The 23,102-nt window shown below is 43.5% G+C and overlaps 1 protein-coding gene across 2 annotated transcripts in view; it reads right to left on the reverse strand.

The window, feature by feature from the left end:
- Positions 1-18,893, reverse strand: part of HTR2C (5-hydroxytryptamine receptor 2C) — a 194,349-nt gene extending 175,456 nt beyond the window's left edge. For both annotated transcript variants that reach the window (XM_090150398.1, XM_031594181.2), the window contains exon 1: positions 17,087-18,893. The gene's annotated coding sequence lies outside the window, so the exon portion shown is untranslated. The remainder of the gene's footprint in view (positions 1-17,086) is intronic.
- Between the last annotated feature and the right edge of the window lie 4,209 nt (positions 18,894-23,102).

A 23,102-nucleotide genomic window follows, 5' to 3' on the forward strand; every position in this document is an offset into this window, starting at 1 on the left:
CAGAAGAGCACAGAAGAAAAGTGGTAACACCTTCCCTGTATCTCAGCTGTCCTCCCTCTTCCTCTTCCATAAGAAATCTCAAAAGAAACCTCAACTCTCCTACGACAAGCTTCCTCCCTTTCTTGAGATGATCTGACCCTGTATCTGTCATGGCTGAGACATCAAACAAGAGAGATCTGAAGCCTTCTCCACTGTAGCAATTCTTGAATTTCTGTACTATTTGCTAGCAAACAAGTCAATTCTGCCAGCTTTTTAAATAGCAATAAATTATTCTCCATGTCCTCCGAAATAAATTCACATCTCTCTAAGCAGTAGTTGTGCAAGTTAGTAGTTCTTAATAATTACAAGGAAGATGCCTAGATTATTCCTGGTTACCAAAATTGAAGTCCGAATGCAGATGCAAATATTTTTAGAGATGCAAATCCACATTTCATCTCACAGTCTAATGGCTCTTCTGAAAAGGGCTGCAAATTCTCTTGTGCAGTTTTGTCCTGCTAATATGGCACTTACAAGAAGTGGTTACCAATATAACAGTATTGGTAAAGATTGACAAAGTACTTCTGTCTCCACATCATTCAAATACGCTTTTTATTTTTTTGTTTGTTACTGATGTTCTCCTTCAGTGACAACAGGGAGGGACTGAAATGAAGAAAACATTGCCATCAGCAGTTCGTGCTACACCAGGGTACAAGTGGGATGGGAAATATTAATACTAATCAACAACTCTTATTTGACACAGCACATCACACACAAAAACTGCCTGGATGCATTACATATTTCCATGTTCTGGGACAAAAGCTAAGCCCTCACTTCAACACTGAGGGGACTGAGTGCATCCTCAGCAAGTCTGCAGATGACACCAAGCTGGGAGGGACACGTTGATCTGCCTGAGGGTAGGAAGGCCCTACAGAGGGATCTGGACCTATGGGCTGAAGCCAGTGGAATGAGCTTCAACGAGACCAAGTGCTGGGGCTCACACTTTGGTCACAACAGCCCCATGCAGCACTACAGGCTTGGGGCAGAGCGGCTGAAAGCTGCAGATGATAAGGATCTGGGGGTGTTAGCAGACAGCTGGCTGAACATGAGCTGGCAGTGTGCCCTGGTGGCCAAGAAGTCCAATGGCATCTCAGCTTGTATCAGAATACATCAAATACATCAGGAGCAATGAGGTCAAGTATTAGAACAGGCTGCCCAGTGGTGGAGTCGCTGCTTCTGTGGGCACTCAAGAGCCATGGAGATGTGGCACTGAAGGACATAGTGCTGATGGGTTTACAACCAGACTAGATAACCTCAGAGGTTTTTTCCAACCTTAATAATTCTATGGTTCTATGTTTTCTGGTTAATTCACCTCTACTGGCAACAACACATGTATATATGTTTTGGTTTTTTTTGTTGTGTTTTTGTTTTTAGCAACTGTTGTAAACCTGGTTCAATATCAGCTTCACAGACAGGCTTTTACATGTAAATAAAACATAATTTTGATCAAGGCAAAATACTCCAGTATCCAAAATACTTTCCAGTGGACATAATTGTTATGGACATGGCAACCTTAAGGAACACTGGCCACAGGAAACTCCTCTTCAGGGGTGCATAATGGCCTCATTAGCTCTTCCAAAGCTTTATATGTTCCTTTATAGGTTCTCTCTAAGTTTCAGTGGCCACACAACCTCCCCCTGCTGCCTCACCGCCCTGCCTGGGAGGGCACAGAATGAGCATCTGTTTGGATAGATAGTGCTCTTTAATGACAGCATTGTTTATGCACCTGATAGTTTTATAATTTGAATTAGGTTGGGAGTTGGGGGGAGGTTTCCATGGAAACAAATGTGCCACTAAGAAATAAAGCAGAAAAACTTTGAAAGGAGGGTCCCAGGCTGTAGCCCACCGACAGTCTGGAGGGCTTCCAGCACTTGTTGCTGTGAGAAACCAGGAAAAGAGAGACAAAAATAGGGTTAAGATAAACCTTTATGAAATTATATTATTCCGTCAGATTTCAAAACTACTTTCTTGGTGATAAGCAGTTTGGGCAACAGCAACATATCTGGAACTGCTGCTTATGCAGTACAGGCTATGTAGTAAGCAATAGAGGCAGCATCGCTCAAAGCTCAGCCATCAGCAGTGGAGACTCACCGGCCTTTAATGTCAGATTCTAACATTTTGGAAAAGAAAGCAGGAAACAAGCTTTGATATGTGGATTCCAATACCAGGATTCCCAACTTCCACATGAGGAACATTGTCCTCCATGGTACACGAGCTGCAAATTCAGATGCCCTGCTGACAGCCTAATGAGAAAAGGCTTGCTCGGGCTGTGCATCCCAGACAAGCTAGCACTATAACCCCTGGAATGGAACAACTGGCCTTTTCTTTCTGTCCACCACTGTGAGGCATAAGCACACAATGGCTGGGAATCACAGTCAGCCACTTTCAGTTTGTTCTTTTACCATGGAGCCAGAAATCTCCTGTCAGCCTGAATGCCCCACTCAAGAGAAATGTTGAGGTCTTAATGCCATCGTTACAACAAAAGGAAGAGGAAAAACTATCTTCTCTCTTTTCTCAAAAATACCCATCTCCAGAAAACTATGTCCAGAATGAGAGACAAGGGGCTGCACTTTGGTAGAACTAACCTCATCATAGCCCGGATGGAAAAAAAAGGAAGCTCCAGCACATTTTTGCTAGAAAACCTGTGCCTAAGGCATAAGGATCACAGCACTGTTGAAACCATCTCTCTCCCAATCCTAAGCAAATAGGACAGAGCTGAACAGACTCAGCTGAACAGAGCTGTTCCCCACAGCTCAATGAGCACAGTTATCTCACTAGCAGGGTTCACTGTCGTGCTGCATTATCAGTCCTTAAGCTAGCTGCAAAACAACTATTTTCCAAGCAGCACGGACTGTGGTTGCCTGGGGACTGTAGCTCAACTCCAGAATGCTGTCTGGACATAGAGTTGTTCACACACTTCTGCATCCTGAACAAAGATGGGACAATCTGTTACCCCAATAGCAAATACCACCCCAGGCAATCAACGGGGGAACTTCCTTAGAAACCCGATAAAGAACAATAACTTTAAATAGGGAGGTCTTTACTATGGATTGATTCCAGCTACAGAACAACTCTGACATGAATGACTACATGCGCTGTTTTCTTTCATCTGCCCAATTACTGCTCTTTGTTCAACAGACTCCAATTCAAAGAGAACAGCGTTAACTGGTTTTCAGAAATCCCATATTCAAGACAGGATGTTCTTAATTTCTGAGCTCTTTGTGACTTCTCTATTTGTAAAGACACGTGGGCACAGCTGAAATGAGACAAGTCTGAAGTATGATGATTCTTGCAGGAAAAGGCTGGACACTGCTATACAGAAAGCTTGCAGTCATTTCTCAGCTCTGCCAAGGGTTTAACCAGGCATAACATCCAATCTTTGCATATCTTAGTTCACTACTGTTAAATGAGGTTTGGATAACAATCATCTCTCATTTAAAAAAAGACTTGCAGTAAAGGCACACTGGGCTTGGTGAGGCTATGGATCCATATGGGGTTCAAGTCCACAAACCTTGCACCTCCATAATTTCAAGAGTCAGCACTGATGGGCTGGATGGCAAATGATCCTGAGCAACTTAGACCAGCTCTCAGTATTGCATGGCCTGAACATCACTGAACAAGCACCACGTGCTAGCATAAGAGATGTGAGAATTACTGATAATGTCCAGAACTACTGTCTGGTGGGCCACCAAGAACGTTCAGCTCAAATGCATAGAAATACATAATAATGCTTCCTATTTTGAAGTTTGGCTGTAAGAGAAAAGAACCCTGGCAAATGTATAATTTTGTGTAATTTCACTTGGATGCTCGCTGTAATAGCAGTAGTATTTATGACATTGTGAGTCATACCCATACACTCCTCAGATAGCAAAGACACTATTATCCACACTATTTAAAAACAGAGTCCTTTCACAGGAAAATATCCCACTAAAGGCAAAACCTGCTTATTTGCCTTCAACTGCAGACAAAGTCTATAAATATGTACTACTTCTCTACATACATGTGTCACAGCCATGAAAGGCCTACAAATAAATGTGTGATAAAAAGGAGAATTGTCAACATTATGAGAAGCATCTTCTAGTAATTCTTGTTTAGATCCTGCTATAAAAATAGACAATTCAATTAAATTGCTGTCTTATTATAAGCACAGAGAAACTGCTGTCATGCAAAAATTAAATCATAAAACAAATCCCCTCAAAAAAAAAAAAAAGCCACAAAAAACATTCAGAGCTTCTTGCCCACATTTGTGTGTTTCGGATTTCATGCCTCGGTTCAGCACTGTTAAGAACCACACAGTGTGAACCTGAGCAGTAAGATATTTGTTCTGATGGATCAATGTCTTGATTCAAGCCCTTCAGTAGCTGGGGACTCTTGGTCCACCTCAACCACTTCAGCTGCACAGCTCAGCATTCAAAAAGGTGCTGTTACATACGTTCAAAGGATTGAACAGGATGTAGAAGTAGCATAAATATCATATAGCTTCTATTCACTAAATCCACATACAACTTTCCTTTTTAATATCCTTCTTCCTTGCCTGCAATCATCATTCACATAAAAGTCACTAACTTGGGAAAATACTTCGTCTGGAGATGTTACCATTCTATGACTATCTTTAAAAGTCATCCAGAAATGGAAAACCACGTGGATTAAAATAATCAACCTTTCACAGAACTCAGCTATGAACAGTAACTGCCCCGATACCCAGGAAATAGATTACAGAATCTGCAAACATTGAGCGCTCTCAAAAGCTTTTCTGATAACCGAAGAGCTGTTCATAGATAATTTTGCCTCAGAGCTCATTAAAGATGTAGCACATTTTCAGAATTACATATACATCACCACTGCCATGGCAATGAGTTTCTATATAGCACACCAGGAATCGCTGTTATAAAAGATAGAAGCAACAGTTCCAGGCAGTAATTTGTCAGTGGATTTTTAATCTTTTCAGGAATCAACATCGATGTTTGTGCAGAAACAAAAATGCAGAAAGCCATGTCCTCCTGCCCAAAAGGAGCTACCCTTTCCTAACATCTAAAAACAGACTTACTCCTTTCTTCTGTTTCCTCTGCAATCAAATATTATATCATTCAGGCTAAACTGAACTATCTTATATAATCAGACCAAGATTTTCAAACTTGACCCCTCTGCTATTCCATCTTCAAAGGGTCTGCTGTCATTACATGACACATCCAGCCCCCTAGGGCACTTCTCACACCACTGGGAATTTCAGAGTTCGATTTAAGTGTTTTCTCACTTTTCCTCAATCACCCCGAAGCAAAAAAAGAGGTCCTTGAGTAACATGTAATGAAAGAGCAAATCCATCTCAGTATGCACAGCTTTGTCACAGAAATCTCACAACAATCAGAGATGAATACAGCTCTGTAATTATTATTCACGAAGTGTTTCCTGTGAGCTTTTCCCTCGTCTCTGGGAGATACCATCTTCTACACCAATGTAAGAAGACTGTAAATCCATTTGCAAAATCCATTGAGGGATGTGAATTCATCTTTGCTGGGGGCAGTGATGCGGCTGATAGTTCACTCCTGATCATAGTTATCTCTTTGTGGGTCTGGAATCCACAAACTAGGACACAGCCTATACATAAGTGTTGATGCATGTGTAGAGTGACAATATTAAGAGAGTAAAAATGGATTTTTCTGTTGTTGTTTTTGTTATATTATTACGTACATACTGAGATCTTTCATTTGGATTCTGGATTTAGTTCCTTCTTCAGCCACAGCTAATTACCAAGTGACAAAGAGAGCAGGTTAGATCCATATTGGAAAGCACTGTGCCCAACTTTGCTGTTTGCCTTACAGCTACGGCTGGTCACTTCTCCAAGATTCATCCCTAACATCAGGCACTCTGAAAAGTGACATCCATGAATACTGCGCTGATAACATCTTTCTGAAACAGGCACAAAAACCAGCTCAGATCTCACCTCTCTGCATGGCCCCTTTTTATATATGCCAGTGTTAGAGCCAAGAGACGTTCACAGCTGATGGCGTTGGCTGTACTGATCAGGCAGGTTCATTCAGCAAAGCATATGCTCACTGCAACCTGAACAGCCTCTGCCTGGGAACAGATACGTAGTTATGGGAGGCCTGCCACCAGCATAGCATCCTCAGCAGCACAGCATGCAACAAAATCTTTTCCCCTTCCAATACGTCAGTGTCGCAAAAGCAACGAAGAACTCTGAGATGAGCGCAGTCAGTTTTGGCTCTGTGTCACTTTGCAAAGCTCCGTATCCTGAGCTTTGGACTCAAACAATAAAAAAGTGAATACACCTGCATTTCAAACTTTTAAGAATTCATGAGCTTAAGCTCTTTATATTTATCTTTATATTTAAGGAGTGGTGATGCTGAGCTGTCTGTTGCAGAGACAATAGCCTGTGGTTTGATAGAGTAAAAAAAGTCTGATTTTAAAAAAGGGGGAAAAAATGCAAGATGTGTGATTCCAGTTATGAAACAAGAACCTGCTCAGTTCGCCCCTGCCCAGGTGTCTCATTACCTGTTTCAACCATAGAACATCTCCCACACACTTTTACATGGCAAGGTATTTCACACCCCCTAAGATACACTTTTAAAAAATCTTTTGAAATAGTATTTCCTGAGAAGTAGAGAGAGAAGAGAAGGGAGTTGCAAAGCCAAGCAGATTAAAAAGCAATGGAAGAGATCCCATCGTATATACAGAGCTTACTGCCTCAGTAGGGCAAAAGGAAATGCACTTTCCTGGGTGGGACTTCATTTGCCATGATGCAGCTGAAAGAGACAGGGAAAAATGGTACCCTTATACACAGCAATAACTGGGGAAATTAATTGGAAGCCCTAGATGAGGCAGGCGTCTCCAGCCTATTTTGGCAGACTAAATCAACACCAACTATACAACAGGAGTCAGAGAAGTTAAAAGAGAATCATCATAAAAAATGACAGCCAGCAGCAGCCAGGGACAAAGTTTAAATCTCTGGTTAATGGCATCTATTTCTTTCAGGGCTCAGCACAGACTAAAATGTTTCACCTTCACCTTGGAAAAAAAACTGCTTCTCAAGCTGCAGGGAGGACTTCATCCAGCATTCACATGGGCCAATGCTGCCAACAGAGAAAGCAACCTTTCACCATTGCTATCCAGCTATGCTCTCATTCACATTCCAATAGTTAAAACACTAGAAAAAATGCACTTTATCTTTTGAGATGTATAAAGGAGCTAAAATTTAGTTTTGCATCACGACAAGAACCACCTTGGTTCACAGCAGTGGTTACTCCACTCTAACCAAACTACATTGGCAGGTAGCACAAGGTTGACATTCTAGCAAGGGGTTTTACAATCTAATCTTCACACAAACAGGGAGAAACCTTTAGAGAAATAAAAAGCAGAGGCAATAACTGCACAGTCTGAACCTGTTTTCGTATTATCTTTTGGCATATTTATGATTTCATTTAATATGAAGTTCGGAGATTTCTGTTTGTGACATTTATTTTTATTCAGCTCTTAGAGAGAGTTACATTCTTTCCTATGCACCGTATCAGCATTAACAAATTCTTAGAGTAATATCTGCATAATACTGATGTCCTTGCTCATCAGTCTGACTTGAAACGTGACCTGCATTAACATCACCTGCTTTCCTTCATGGTGAGGGGGGAATACACCACCGGGCCATATTTAAATACATTACATAGGCACAGGTGTCCCTGCTGCTGAGATACCCACTAAGAACAGAATGAATCAACCCAAACTAAAAACGAGCCTAGATTTTCTTCATCATAGCATCTTCGTTTTGAAGAACACCGATGTTAAAATATCTAAGGCTTGAACGTTATTAAGATTTCTAAGAGAAATACTCCACAGCCCAAATAGAGCACATATTTTACTTAAATTAGCATTACACCTAAGAGCTTTAGCACATATTTTCTTCTCAGACAGTCCTTATTACTTTGTGACTACTTGGTATCACCCCTAAATAACACTGTCACTGGCTAAATGAATAGAATGTGCTGTACTTATGGATGAGTTATACGGATCTAAAGCATCTATCAGCAGGCATTTTTTTGTTCCAAGTCTCTAGATACGGCTTCTGCATCAAAATATTCTAAATCCCGGGCAGAAAAGCACATTAGTTAATTTACATAGACAGTCCTGAAGTATGGCACGTACAGCTTGGCACAAAGTCAGAAACCTCCACCCAGGAAAGGCTCAGTGAGGACTTTGCCCACCTCTCCTGAGCATCCCCTAAAGCCACTGCCAGGATCACCTGGCAGCACTCACCACAGGCACTCTTACACCGCTGGGAGTAGAGGAAAACGTAGGCAGAAAGAATATTGTCCAATCCTATTCAACAGCCACATGGTATGCAGTGGAGTGGTTGGAGCTGTAGAGATTTATGGACTCATCTGTTTTAAGAGAATGACCCTTATTCTCTTACTGGTGAAGCTGAGCAGCAAAGAGACAGGTACTGAAGGCTTGTCGTGCCTACAGGAACGCCTCTTTCCTCCTGTTAGTCTTTTATATGTTATCCTAAGAAAGAGCCAAGGACTTCTACAAGCTAGCAATGAAAAAAGCAACAACCACAATAAGAAAATATACCAGGTGAAGAAAACACAACTCAAATAAAATCCTCATACCAGTAAATCTAAGCACCAGCTGAGGTTAAATCTAACTGCGGTGCGTCGGATGCTGGAGTAATGATGGTAACAAAACGGACAAGAACTGAAAATTAGATGTCAAGTGTCTATTTGGGAGTTGGTTTTGATTGGTTGGTTTGCTTTTGTTGCACTAGAAGAGTGCAAGAGATATTAATACTCTGTATTATATAACAACTACTTATCCTCTTCCTCTTTATTTGCCAGAAATACATATTAAATGTGTGTATATGGATATATGGCAGCAATGTGGTGTGAAAATTTATATCACATTATTAAAATGACAGTAAAATAAGACTACACTGCACACCATCCCCAGTAGTACAATGGTAGCCAAAGAGTAAAAGAAAAAAAAATATATAAAATCCAACAGCTTAAAAAAAAAAACAACACAGTTTTCCTATATAGCCTAAAAAACGTCCTTAAAGAGACTTCCCTGTAATGTAACCACACCTTTTTCTGGCTTTAGCACAATTCAGCCAGCAACTGATGGATTTCCTACAACACATCATCTTCTCTACCTCTGCCAGCACACACCTGGCCCTGTTTCCCCAGGGCTCAGTGATGCTCACTCACTCGCCCATGGGGCAAGCATGCCAGACACCTGTAAACTCTCCATAAGCACAGTGGAACCATGCCTGTATCTCTCCCTCCCCTACACAGCCATGATTTTTTCCACTCTCAATATCACACTTCCCTCTACATCTGCTGCGTTATAAGGATTTCACCACCCCAAAGAGCCTCCAAGGGAAAGAAATACAAACTATTCCATCAGATGCGAGGAGCCCTGCAAATGACCTGCTGAGAAACAAGCGTGGCACTGCCATAGCTTTCTGTGCTAAGCAAAGCAAGGAGAGGGCAGCAGCTACGTGAGAAAATTTGCCACCTTGTAAAATTATCTTTTCCTCACCCACATGGTTTTAGGCATTATAACCCCCACTGGGCTGTGCATAAGCACATTCACAACACAGTCAGGCATACGTGATACTGATCGCTGCTGGCAGGATATATTAGGGTTATTATATTCTCACCCTGTTTCTTGTATTCTTCTCTAAGCATCTGCTGTTTGCCACTGTTGGAGATGGGATACCAGGCTGTCAGTAATTGTTATGTCAAAGAAATAAATGGACCATACAAGGGGAAAAAGGGATAAATAAAAGGATGACAAAAAAGATGGTTAAAAAAAAAATAGTTCAGGTGGAATCATACTGAGAGCCAAAGATAAGGGGTGCTAAAAAGGTAAGACATAGCAGGGCTAGCACTAAGGATACAGGAAATAGAAAGCAACGTGCAAATCATTTGCAGCGACTGGAGAAGGAAAGGTTTTATTCCATTTTCCTGCTTGAAGTACTTATAGCTCAGGAGAGGAGCAAAGGGAAATGATGACAAAGCTAAAGAAAAGAGCTGGAGGCCAGCAGTGAGGAGCTGAACTGGAACATTTATGACAGACACCAAAGGAATACTTGAGTCCAGGATTGTTATCCTGGCAATTACAGGCTCCCCAGATCAAAATCACAAAGGAATGGCTTGATGACTGAACTCCTAATTTCATTACTTTCTTTTCATTCCTCAAGCGCCAGCAGGAAACCCAAAGTTGACAAAAAGTATGGAGGAACAGAACAGTGCTCAAACAAAACATGTAATTCGCTTTATCTTTGTCTTGGGTGGTTTTAAGAAGACCTCAAACAGCAATAAAAGTCTGATAAGTCTCTCCTGGAGAATATCATCCAATGGGCATCAGGAAGGGGAAAGCAACAGAGATGGTCACATCCTCAGGGCACTCTGTGTCTGCTCACGATGGGAAGCCCAGCAGCCCTGCTAGATAATCCTGACATGATTTTTAATGCATTTAATAAAGCAGGTTGTGGGGATAAATATAGCAGCTGTGCTCACATTGCGACTTGTATTTTGCTAACAGCTTGGTGACACACCAAGTACTGTAATAATATCATTACATGAAATTACTACGGAACGCTAAAAATCACTGATAATCAGCAAGATGTAGTTTTAATGAGGAACAATCAGTGAATGGAAGTGCCTTTAACTGGGCCTACAGAGAAATGTTTTGCAGCCCATTGCAGCTCAGCTTAAGGGTAAATAGGGTCGGACTTGAATGACTGCAGACAAACAACTCAGGTCTTTTCTGCTAAAGATTGGGCATTTTAACACAGCAAAAGACAAGACTGCTCATCTAGAATCAAGGAATGCTGTGCTGGATGACTTATCCCACTTGCAGGGGGGTGAATTGCGTGTTCGAAATCACAGACTTAAGCATATATATAGGAGTAATGACAGATAAATAGCAGATGAAGTCCTAAGGTCACTAGCTGCAGGAGCTAATGACACCCTCGGATGTTTGAAGAGAGGCAATTTCGTCCAAGCTTAGAAAGGTGATGCTGTTTCTGCGTATGGAGTCAACGAGAACGTTAGCAGTGTTCTGCTGTCCCAGAACGCCCACCTCTGAGACCCACAGCTCAAAGATGCCCCAGGAAAAAAAAAGGGGGGGGGGGAGGGAAATGTAACATGATTTAAGTGTCTGAAAACAGACTGTGAGCAAAGAGTTTAAACAAAATCACTTCAGCAAAAAAAAAAAAAAAAGAAGGCTGAGCAACGTTTTCCCACAGCACGTGAAATGATTTTTATTAGCAGCAGCCTCCTTAATTAAGGAGAAAAAGGCAGAAGAAGATCTAACATATGGAGGAAGGAAATAAATTCCAATTGGAGATTTTAATTTTTTAAAGCATTGGAAATAATTACTCACCAAAGCAACTACCCTTAGGACACATTTGAGTCCCAGTGATCTGCACTCCTTAATCAAGGCTGAATATGCCTCTGAAAGGCAAGAAGAAATTGCTGGATAACATTTGCAATACCCAGTGTTACCAGTTGGTCAAACTACATGATCTAACTAACAAACACTTTGGTCTTCTGAAAATCTAGGCAATCAAAGAGCATTTGCCATATTCTGTGGCACTGTTCAGAGTTATGGGCTTACATTGGGTTTTATATTTGCATATGATTTTAGAAACAGAGAAAGCAGCAATTAAAACGGGTAGGTTATTAAGGCAAGAGTCCTCTTTGATGCAGACATATTTGCATTCATTGCAGCATTCAACTACAGTTTTACTGCCATAAGCCAAGCACATAAAACTGGGTACCATAAAATAAAAAAAATATAGGCTTTTCCAAATAGGACCCATATTAAAATTAAACCATAACTGTAAGAGTTTCAATAGATCTACAATTGTCCCCTTCAGAACCATTAAAATGGCAGCCTTTCAGATAACAATGTCCACAGTAGCTGTTTGCAAACCACTATATACATTAAACTGTAGATAATTAATATGCTTCTGTAACTTTTTCCTCCTTTGTAAGCAATAGCTATTATAAAATCATACACATCTGCCCAGAGCTTCCCGAAAGTTATGCTGAAAAAGAACATAGTTGGGCATTCATAGTTAAATGTTGCATGAATGTTGCTTAGTATGCAAAAAAAGAAACCCACTTCTTAATTCCACATTTTGACTGTTACAAGCCTACTGGGTAAACCTCATTATATAATATTTCATAGGACAGATCTCATGCTACCATTATTTCCTCTTCAATAGCGACTGTCTACATACAATGGAGTAGGTGGACGAGGTTGGGGAGCTTTGAAGGAGCAAGGCAGCAGCAGGAGAGCTGCAAACATGCGTGTGCATCAACAGCATCAGTCTCTGAACTGATGGATTTCCCTGCTTCAGTTCCATCATTCCACCTGGAGTGTGCCTGGAAGATTTAATTGCTATTTAGGACAGGAGAGGAGGAATGACAACTTGTAGCTTTTGTCAAAAACAGTGCATTTACCATCGAGTCATAAGGTCACAGTGCCTGCATACAAAGCAGGAAATAACAACACGTATTCTACAGCCACGCTTGCTCATAGCAGCCAAAGCAGCTCAAGTTCCATAAAGGAGTGTAAATCATGAATCCTCAGATCCTGCCTGGTGCTCCCTGTTTCCAGCAAACCTGTCCAAGGAACCTGAAACAGCACAGGTGGAGCTGAGCACTGGTTGGATTAGGGCTTAACCCAAATGCTGCTGCTGGGGGGTTCATCCCACCCAGTGCCACCATCATAACCCAAGCCAGACTGGCAGACTGAGTGCACAGGTGGTGCAGATGGGGGCACTTCCAGCTGCGATCCATCTTCTCTTATCTCAGACTTCTAAAACAAGCAAGGTTAATTGCTCCCTCTGAGCGCCTTTATCCTCAGTGTGAGGAAAATCTAAACAACCAACTCCAACAGAAACGTTTGCAGTGTCAGTTTAATCCCTTACTGTCTTTCAGTGCCGGGTAATTACATCCATAACGAGCACCGAGATCTTCCCTGATGTCACCGCCTCCGAAATTAAGTTGGGACAGAGTGAGAAGATCAACTTTGCCACACAGCTCACAAACGAGCTGAAGTTTTGGCATGCAACCACCTCCCAGCTCTGTCTGCCCGCAGAAACCATAGGATTCATCCAACATTCATAGCGAGGAGGGGGTATTCCGTGTCATTTCTCTAATGTTTGTTGACTTACAGACAGCGAGTGCAACTCGACAGCTGAGCCACGTATCATTTCTATTCCTGCTGCATTACACGGAAGCGCGCACAGCACAACCCGTGGCATCTGAACAAAGGTAGCGAGGTCTCTGGCCATGTGCCATCACGGCTCTATAGTAAAATCACAGTCCCTCAAACGTTTTTATGATCTCCAATTATTACAGCGTTTGCACCGGGCTGATGGCTCGGATTAATCTGATTTTTAAAATTTACAGCATTTAATTAGGATTAGCAGCGACAACGATAACGTTCAAAGGAAGAAGGAATGTGATGGCATCTGCCCTAAAATGGGGAGCAGGCAGGGGGAGGAAATCAGTCAGGAGTTTAAAGATATTCTCAACAGTAACTAATAGCCAAAGAGAATAACCTTCCTGAACAATACACAATAGGTAGCAGCTGCCTCTCCTCTATGGATGGAAAGTCACTTGATGCTGTTGCATCTCAGAAGTATTTTTACTTTAACGTGGTAAAAAACCCTCTCTACAATACAGGTCCCTTCCTACAAATTTTCTAAGCGATTAAACCCTAGCACTCCATTTTGACTTTTATTGCTTTTCAGACTGGTGAGAGCCATATAATGATTCATCATTAAAGTAATCTTTAAGCAGCTTTGTTCCTATTTGCTGCTATATATATTAAATAGAAATTGCTCTTTGAATTCACCTCTAAATTCAGACTCAATTTTTTATTTTTTTTTTTTATCCAACAGGAATCCAGTCATCATCTGAATGCAGCAAAACAAGAAAACCTTTTGCATAATATAAATATCTGCATTCACTACGAAGAGGCTGATGCCACCACCTACTGTGAACACATTTTATAAGTGGTTCAAAGCCAGAGAGATTTCAACTGCAGCAGCACAATCTCTTAAAGACTCCAGTCACTATCAAAACAGCCTTTTTACCTTTGACTCAACAGGTGCTGGCCCACACGCTTTGACCACCTGTAGCTGGTTTCCAGGCAGCATCCAAAACGTAAAAATGAAATGGCTGCTGGAAGACTGCAGGCACCTAATTACTGAGCTTCGTTTATCCCCCTGCAGAAGCCAGGAAAATCACCCCTCAGCAAGCAGTTCCTGAAAATTCACTGTTTTTCCATTGCACTAATCTGTCATCGTGCTACACGCCGATGAGCAGATGCTACTGGCAAGCCTTAGCAGTGCAGCACAGGATGAGGCCTTTGCTTCACAAGCAAACCTCACAGGGATCCCAGGTTGGCTGATTCCAGGCCACTCCTGGACCCAAACGAACATTCAACTCAGCCATTGTAGAGTGGAGTGATGGCAATGGGCCCCAGCAGCTCTCACACATGGGCCATGCTGAGCACCCTGCCCTTGGTCTTCGAGCCATGCACTTTTGTGACTCTTGGACCAGGGGATGCATCACAGTACAGCACACGTGACATGCAGTTTTGATCACCCCTCATTTAATAAATTACAATTTAAAAAATCACCATAATTAACTTCAGCAAACAGCTCTTGAAGTCCATATAATTAGGAGTTTAATGCAAAACTGTTACTGACCAAAAACACCATTTAGAAATAATCAGGAGTGTTTTTGTTCCCTACGTAGATAAGGGTACAGCTATGAGGCACATATTCCCACTCCTACCTTCAGCCTACCCAAATAGGCTCCAACACTTTGTTGCTTTTGCAAAAGTACTTGATGAAAAATGCACTTGCTGGAACAGGGGCACAAGGATAGCCAAAACTGCTGCTGTCCAGCAAGCACCAAATTTGTTCTCAATTTTGAAAGCATGTTTGAGAGAAACGTTTTGCTTTAATTCAGCTAGCTCTAATCACCATTCTGCCTGGCTGCAAATAGCAATAAGTAGGATGACTACCATATAATTTCTCTAGTGTTTCCTGCACAGGTAATTTGGTTATTTAACACTCATCATATTTCATAAACGCATTTTTATAGAGAAGCCATTCGGATGGCTTTATACCAGCACCACACGGCTGCGATTCTCCATAGGGTGTTCACAGATTTGTGTTTCCACCTCTGAGTGAAACCAGGAGATTTTTCTCCCCTTTGCAGGAGATGTGTGCGTTGCTATGGAGCGCTGCCACCCAGCTCTGCCTCCTTCTTGGGAAGCAAGAAACCCTCCTTTACAGGACAGAGCGGAGCAGCTGCTCCCCAAGCATCACTGCAGCCTCCATCCCCTGCAGGGGTTGTGGCTTCTGGTGTCATAGCAGCAGCAAAGGCACCAGACCACTCCTGCTGCTCCATCAGCAACACAGAGGTCCTGCAGAGCAGCAGAGATCATTCCTATCAGATCCCAAAGGAGACTCCACAACTATCTTCTTCTTGCAAAAGGAACGTATTCTTTCCTGTGTTTGACCCCAGTTTGCTGGTAAGAAGGGGAGATTTTCCTGAGCCTTCCCTGAGAGATACGTCAGAGATGATTCAAACATGGCACAACAGTCTTGGGAAGTTCAGGAGGCAACAACAAATGCTCTGAGCTGCCAGCTCAGGTGGCAACACAGTGCAATCAAGAAGCCCTGACTAAGGACAACAAGAGTGACTAAAACGTTTACAGCGAACATGACAATTCTGCTCTTTCCCCCCTGCAAAGAGCGCAGTTATAACAAATTTGTTCTGCTACAATGCCACAGGAACACTTCTGGAACAGTTTCACAGCAATGGCACCGTTGGCCGTGCTGTTGTTTCCATAGACCTGCAATGCCAGAAATGCGCACAAGCCTCTCACCATGTGACACAAGCACACAACCCAGGCAGTGCCCACCCATTCCACATGGTCAGGTCTCACTGGCAGGATCCGTGATCGCTTGCTCAGAAGCCAACATGCAAACACACACACATACAAGTGAGCCACGAACACTGGTATCAAATCAGTACCCAGTGCACACCACTCTGCTTTGTCCAGGGGAAAAATGTATGAGAACTTCCCTTTCAGCTCAGTCTTTACAGAGCAAAGCACCCACTGGAGGTCTCAAGAGAAGCCAACATGTATGGTCTGATGGTGAGAAAGGCACAGCCTAGGCTGCTGCTGCTGGTCTTGAGAGAGACTTCTCAAAAAGGCACCATCCTTAGCGAGCCTGAGGAAACCTGATGTTGAAATTTATTGGCATTAGCAGTTTTTCCTCCCTAGCTATCGGTGCAAAAAATTATAAGAATCGTTAAAAAATAGCTTCAACTAAACATCGCAGGTAGTAAAGCAGTTAGCAGAGATGAAGAGAGCTCCTCTTCACAGAGCTGGGAAAGCAAAGCACGCAGACTCAGACAACTCCTAAGATGCATTTCTTTCTCTGCTTCCAAATACCAAAATCATCTCTGAGAACCTCCATATCCCCTCTCCTTCAGTGCAGAGCACCTCTTTTTCCCTGTTCATGTAATCTCACTCCTCCAGAAAACACCACCTCCCTGCCAGCAGCACTTTGTCTCCATGTGGATGTCCACTGTCCTCCCCACGTCCAGGGGAGCAGAATTCAGGGACCTGTAGAGTGCACTGTATGCCTGCATCTCAACCAAAGCATAACCCCGCATGCTGCAGCCAGCCCCTTCCAAAGGTCACGTCAGGAAGAAGCAGAGCTCCCAGGTGCATTTCACAGACCAAAGCAAGTTTGTTCCAATTAAGTGCAACAACTTTATTGCCAGGCATGAAAGGTATCCCTGAGGATACCCTACACTCTCCTTCCTGCTGCAAGCACAAAAAAAAACACAGACACGTATTTCTGTCCAGCTTTAGGTTGCAAACTGAAGCTGTTTCCCACTGAAATGCATTTTGACAGCATAGCCCAGGACGAGGAGAGAACTATATCCCACAGACAAAGCTCACGGCGCATTGCACAGGGAGCAGCACCTACCTCACTGAGCCAGCAGAGCCTGCAGGTCAACATAATTCCTCGTGGATGGAGACATTCACCCCAGCCCCAGGAGCAGAGGCTCTGCTGCCATCCCCAGCACTTCGGACACACCAAGAAAGCATCTTCTGCAAGCAGCGCGGCTCCTGACACACACCGAGCAGCAGCAGCGGCAGCCTGGGAGAGCAGCAGCAGTTGAATTGCTGCACATGTATCTCTGCAGATTATTTCCTGCTCGAACACTTGGCGTAAAGGCAGATGCTCTTAACCCTCTGGAGGCCTGCGACTCTGTCCTCCACTGGCAGGGGCAAACGAAATACTCCAAATACTCCGTAGCGAGGCTGGAAGGAAACAAGTGGAGATGCACAGGACATCCTCCGAGAAGCAGTCCCAACCTGGAGTTAGTTGCAGTCACTTTGGGAGCCAAGCAATCCCACGGAAGCCCACAGCATCCCTTGGCAGGCACCGCACAGCTCCCACTGCATCGCCCCAGCAGAACACACAGCTCCCAGAGGGGCCAGCACGTCAGAGGCCACAGCCACAAAGACAAAGTGAGGAGGTAAGGGACACGGTGGTATCACTGCCACTGGGGCACACAGGGCTCCTGCCCCCAGCATGCAGCTCTGTTGTCCATCAGCCACAGGCACCCACGGCGTGGGCAAGCACACACACTGTCCTGCCGGCACAAACAGCGCTCAGCCACACAGCTTCAGTGCTGCTCCCTCTCTCTCACAAGCTGCGAATGTGACTGGAAAGCATGGCTGAAAAACATGCTACAATTAACAGGAGGGAGGGGGATACTATTGCTCTCCTGCTAGTCTTAAAGGCACATTGCTCACACGAGCCTGCTGGAGATGCAGATGGCTGCAGCTCCCACCCAGTGTCTCAGCCAGAGCCCAGAAGGAGCTCTGTTGGCTCTGGGCAAGGACACAGCCCCATAGGGAAAGAGAGAGCCCCTCAGCCTAGAGGGGAAGGAATAGCAGGTCTGGCCCCAGAGCTCCCACATCAGGGCCCAGAAATGAGGCCTCCCTCCTCTCCAGGATCCAGCTGAAGCCACCAACCAGCAGTGACGCTTGCCCCCATCCCAGAGCAGCACAGCTGTCACTACACCACACACATCCCTGCCCCACACACACACAGCCTCTGTCACTGCCTGCACCCTGCAGGGCAAGGAGAGCACAGAGCATCCCACAGCCTGGTGCCCTTCTTCTGGACCCGGCAAGGTGCAATCAGCAATGCCACTCCCCACAGAGATACCTGCAGCACCAACAGGTGCAGCTCTGCACCCTGATGCCATGCAGGATGGATTTGCCTTCTGTAACACCTGAGCTGTGAGACACCTCAGCATGCTGCAATGAGCTCAGCCTGGCCACAGTGTCTGCTGCTGCAGCCATCTCCCACCCACAGCCCAGCAGGGCACCAGCCAAAGGCCTCACGCTCCCTTTGCTGATCCCCTCTCTGCATTCTTTCAGACATCAGTATGCCCTTCAACGTATCATAACTCAGACCTAACAAGACGTTCGCTCCAACACACGTCAGGCCTTTTCCACCCCCACAGCAGCAGTATCTGAAACACCCCTTACAAGTCTGTCAAATAGGGAAATTACCCTATTAGAGATGTGCGTTTCCTCAGCAGTGTTGCTGCCACATACAGGATGCTTTTCCAAGCAGAACTGAGCCGAGTGAAGCTCTAGAGCTGGTTGAACCGCCTGGAGTCACACAAGGTCACATTAATGCCTTGGATTCTCCAAGCCCACTGCAGGGCCCAAATTAACTCAACTGCTACCTTCCTTCATTATCATTAGCAGCAGCATAGACAGTTTAACCTTAGCAATGACAAGACAAATTACTATGGTGAAGAAGCTTCAAGTTAAGCACAGTTTAACTTCAGGCTTTTCTGAAAAACTGATAGAAAAGGCACAGACCTCATACTTTTGGCACAGAGTCAGTGAAATGCTACCTGACGCAAACACACAGCGCAGCATAATAAATAGCTGCTTTCCTGTAGTGCTTGTGCAGAAGGTCTATTAAAATACAATCATTCAATGAGACAAATTCCACACAAATATCACTGCTTCCAGGCCACGCAGCTTTGTGCAAAAATACCACAGGGAATTAGTTCAAATTTTTCTTTATTAATCACAAGTGCCTTAAAGAGAAGCGAGCCTTTTTGACACCAGACCTACAAAACATGCATAAATAGTCAACAAAAGACACTTAAGGCTTCACACTCAAGGATTTTCCCCTGCGTATCAAAGTTCAAGTTTGCCCCACAGAGCACAGCTGAGGGTTTCTCAAGTATAAGGCTTCATGAACTGTGTCAGATTAGTATGCAAACACAGCACAGTGACTACCAGCACATCCTTATAGGGATCTGTCCCGTAGTGCAGCAGAATACAAAGAAATATCCTGCTATGTACAGTCTTTTTTTTATTATTATTATTTATTTTAAGTTCAAGACCCCACTGATCAATCAAAATTAAATTCACTGCATAATAACAAGATCAAATGATGATTAGAGTTATTTCATTGTGTGTAACAGTGATCCAAGGTGAAAATGGTAGGGTCACATCTTACCATCAGCTACAAGATCTGTACAAGATGCACATGCGTGAGGATAGAAGCGGGCTGTACTTAGCACAGCGAGTACATTATGTCTTTGATTCAGGGCAATCAGAAACATCTTTTCCTTACAAATGAGCACAGGGAACACGCGATGTTGTGAAGTGTCACATAGAAAGCTGAATCACTAAAGACCTGATGCAGTGGTTGGCAATGCTGCCATGTCAAGGAGGTTGGAACTGAATGATCTTTAAGGTCCTTCCCAATCCAAGCCATTCTATGGTCTATAAACTGCAAGACCTGGAGTTTACTTCATAGCTGCATTAAACTGTACATTCTCCTAGAAATATATGTTCCAGTTAGTACACTCAGCACTTCACAGAAAGGAGAACAGTAAAAAAAAAACCCAACTCTTCTTGAAGGCATAAAAATAAATGTATACCTAAGGCAGCACAGCCACAGTTAAATAGGTTTTTAAAAGAGGAACTTGAAAGTCAGACACCTAAATACAGCTATCCAAAACTTTCACATTAACTATGGCGTGTCAGGTAGGAAGTTAGATAACGATGCAAACCTTCTGAAACTCAAACATCTCCCGTTGTGGATGTGTCCGTGTTGAGGGCTACACCTAACATATAAAACAAACAAGCTAGCCATGAGACAGCAGGCACATGCAAGAGCATCCAGGTTGAGCAGCCTGTTGATCTCGCTGGGACTACATAAGAAATAACACTAATAGCACTAAAATGGCTAGCTAGGATAGAGAAAAACAAACAAACAAAAAACCCAAACAAGGATGGGAGACAAATGTGGACTTGGAAGGATGAGGTTGTTATGCAGTAACTCACCTATACGGGTCCTGCAAATCACCACAGCCATCTCTGCTCAGAATTCCTGCAACACTGGCCCCAACCTTCTTTGTGTCACAAAATTAACATATCCTACTGCTAATGCCCAGAACCTGATCTCCTTTTATAATTAGCATCCTGTCATAATCACATAGTGTACAAAAGCTAATCTACTTTCTAAAGAAATTGTCAGTTTTTTAGGAAAACTGATGTTATTAACTTGTACGTGACGATAGTGGTTTTGTTTACAGGTTTGCACTTGTAAGCAATCAATTGACAACTACTGTCAGCACATCCTTCAGGTGATCCGTAAGAAAATCCTTAGAAGTGGGAGAAAAGTGCTTCTGTGCTGAAAATCAATTTCAATACAATCATTTCAGACTGCTGGACGGTGACGGAGTGATGAAATCCCGTGCTTGCACACTTTGAGCACTGAAGTGACTGCATTGGTGACTATGTTGAACAGTAATATTTTGTTGCTGAGGATGTGCTCTATCAAATAGTGTTACTGTACTCTTTGTTATCTGTTGTAGTTTCCATGGAAACAAACAGGAGGCATTACTTTTGAGCAACCTACATACTTGCCATATGGTGAGACAATGCCATAGAGCCAAACATCTCTTTGAAAGATGCTTCACATACAGGAACAGTGAAAAATAAGGTCCAATTTTGCACTCCCTACAAGATCATAGCTGCAAATAAATTAAGGAGATGCTGGGATGCACCAAGTTTTTCATTCCCGGGTTCCCTGCAATTACCCCTTTCCAAATTCTCTTTCAGTATCTAAAGGAACATGTTATAAAGAAGGGGACAGACTCTGTAGCACAGTTTGTTGTGATAGGACAAGGGAAATGGTTTCAAATGAAAAGAGGGGAGATTTAGGCTGGATATAAGGAAAACATCCATTTTTTTCCCAAGAAGGGCAGTGAGGCACTGACAGGTTGCTCAAAGAAGTGGTGAGTGTCCCATCCTTCAAGACACCCAAGGTCAGCTGGAAGGGGCTCTGAGCACCTGGTTGAGCTATAGGTGCCTCTGTTCAGTGCAGGGATGCGTTGGACTAGTTGGCCTTTAAATGCCCCTTTCAACACTAATGATGCTATTGTTCCCAACAGAGCCATTCCCAAATATTTGTACCACAGATCACTCTTCAGTTTTTCTCACCACCCATGCCAACAGCCACCTACTGAACCCTGTAAGGCAATGGAAAGAGCAGCAACAACAGCAGAGCAGCAAAACCCTAAGCCGCAGCAAGGAAGAACTTGCTCAAATGCAACAGCCACAGAAACAAAGGAAAGAATCTGCTTATCTTCAGAAGGTCTCAGGTGTAGAGGGATCTCCAGCAAGATACCCTTGCCTCCCCTGCCAACCCTTACATGAGGTCTGGGAAGGGGTGGATCCTGACTTCACCCCTTCCAGTCACTCAGGTACATCGCTTGCACCTGAGCTCCCTGGGCTGGAACTGCCTTCCCACCAGGAGCTCAGTCACTGCTTCAAGCAATGACTTTGCATTTCTGCTACACCTACAGACCCCTGCAGTTTAGAAAGCACTGTGCTGGTTGCTAGCATTGAGATTCCAGGCAGCAGAAGAGAGGCCTGGTGAGGGGCTTAGGTGCCACAACAGGTCAGCAGTGAGGAGTCTGAGAAGTGATGGTACAGAGCTTCAGTGTATGGAATTCTGGAAAGAAAACTTCCCAGAAAAGCTAACAAAAACAGAATTAAAGGCAAGGACATTTTGAATCCTTGCACATTTATTTGCACGGTAAGCTGATAAAACTGAAGTTTATCTACATTAGCAAAATATATTTACAATGGGAAAATGCCTTTCAGAAAAGGCATTAGCATCCAAACTGCATCTCGTCTCACTCACAGGGCAAGCCTGCTCTGCTTACCCAAGGAAATGCATGAAGATCGGAATGGGAGTTTACTTCATGTCCCTAGAAAATAGAGCTACAAGCATCAGCGACCAAAATACCCTCTCAAACACTATATTTGTAAGACAAAAAAGAAATCCACCCTTGTAGCCTGGACTGTTTACAAGGCAGACAGTAGCAAAACATGGCAAGACACAACCTGAGAATTAAAAATATAAACTCTCATAAAAGGTACAACAAGAATGCTTCAGCACTGGCACAAGCTCCAAACTGCAAGCAGTAGATCCTCCATTTCTTGGTGCAGGCACACTGCAGCTGCAAGTACCTGAGGAAGGTAAGTAAAGCAAAGGTAATAGCTTTACTGTGAGGATAACTAGGTTAAATTGAGCTGCATTACAAAGGAGTGAGACTAAATTATTTAAACTTCCTTTCTGACCATATGTGCTGTGAATGGCTGATAAGTCGTAGGAAGAGCTGCTACTTTTAGATCTCTTGACTTTCCTGCTCCAGGGCCCGTGTCTCTCCCACTGAGCAAACAGGAAAGTAATGTTTTTTGCTAGTGGGAAGCTGGGGAACATAGGTTCTGCTCCTGGCTCTGGTGCCAACAAGATGAATTACTTCGGGCTAATCATTTAAGCTCGTAACCAGTTTTATAAAAGAATCCCAACAACTCCACATGCATCTAGAAAGCAATCTGGAAAATGTTGATGCTACCCAGACCCCCCTGATGGTTTCCCA

The sequence above is a fragment of the Phasianus colchicus genome, chromosome 14 (genome assembly GCF_987193195.1).
Source record: "Phasianus colchicus chromosome 14, bPhaCol1.hap1.1, whole genome shotgun sequence".
Lineage (NCBI taxonomy): Eukaryota > Metazoa > Chordata > Aves > Galliformes > Phasianidae > Phasianus > Phasianus colchicus.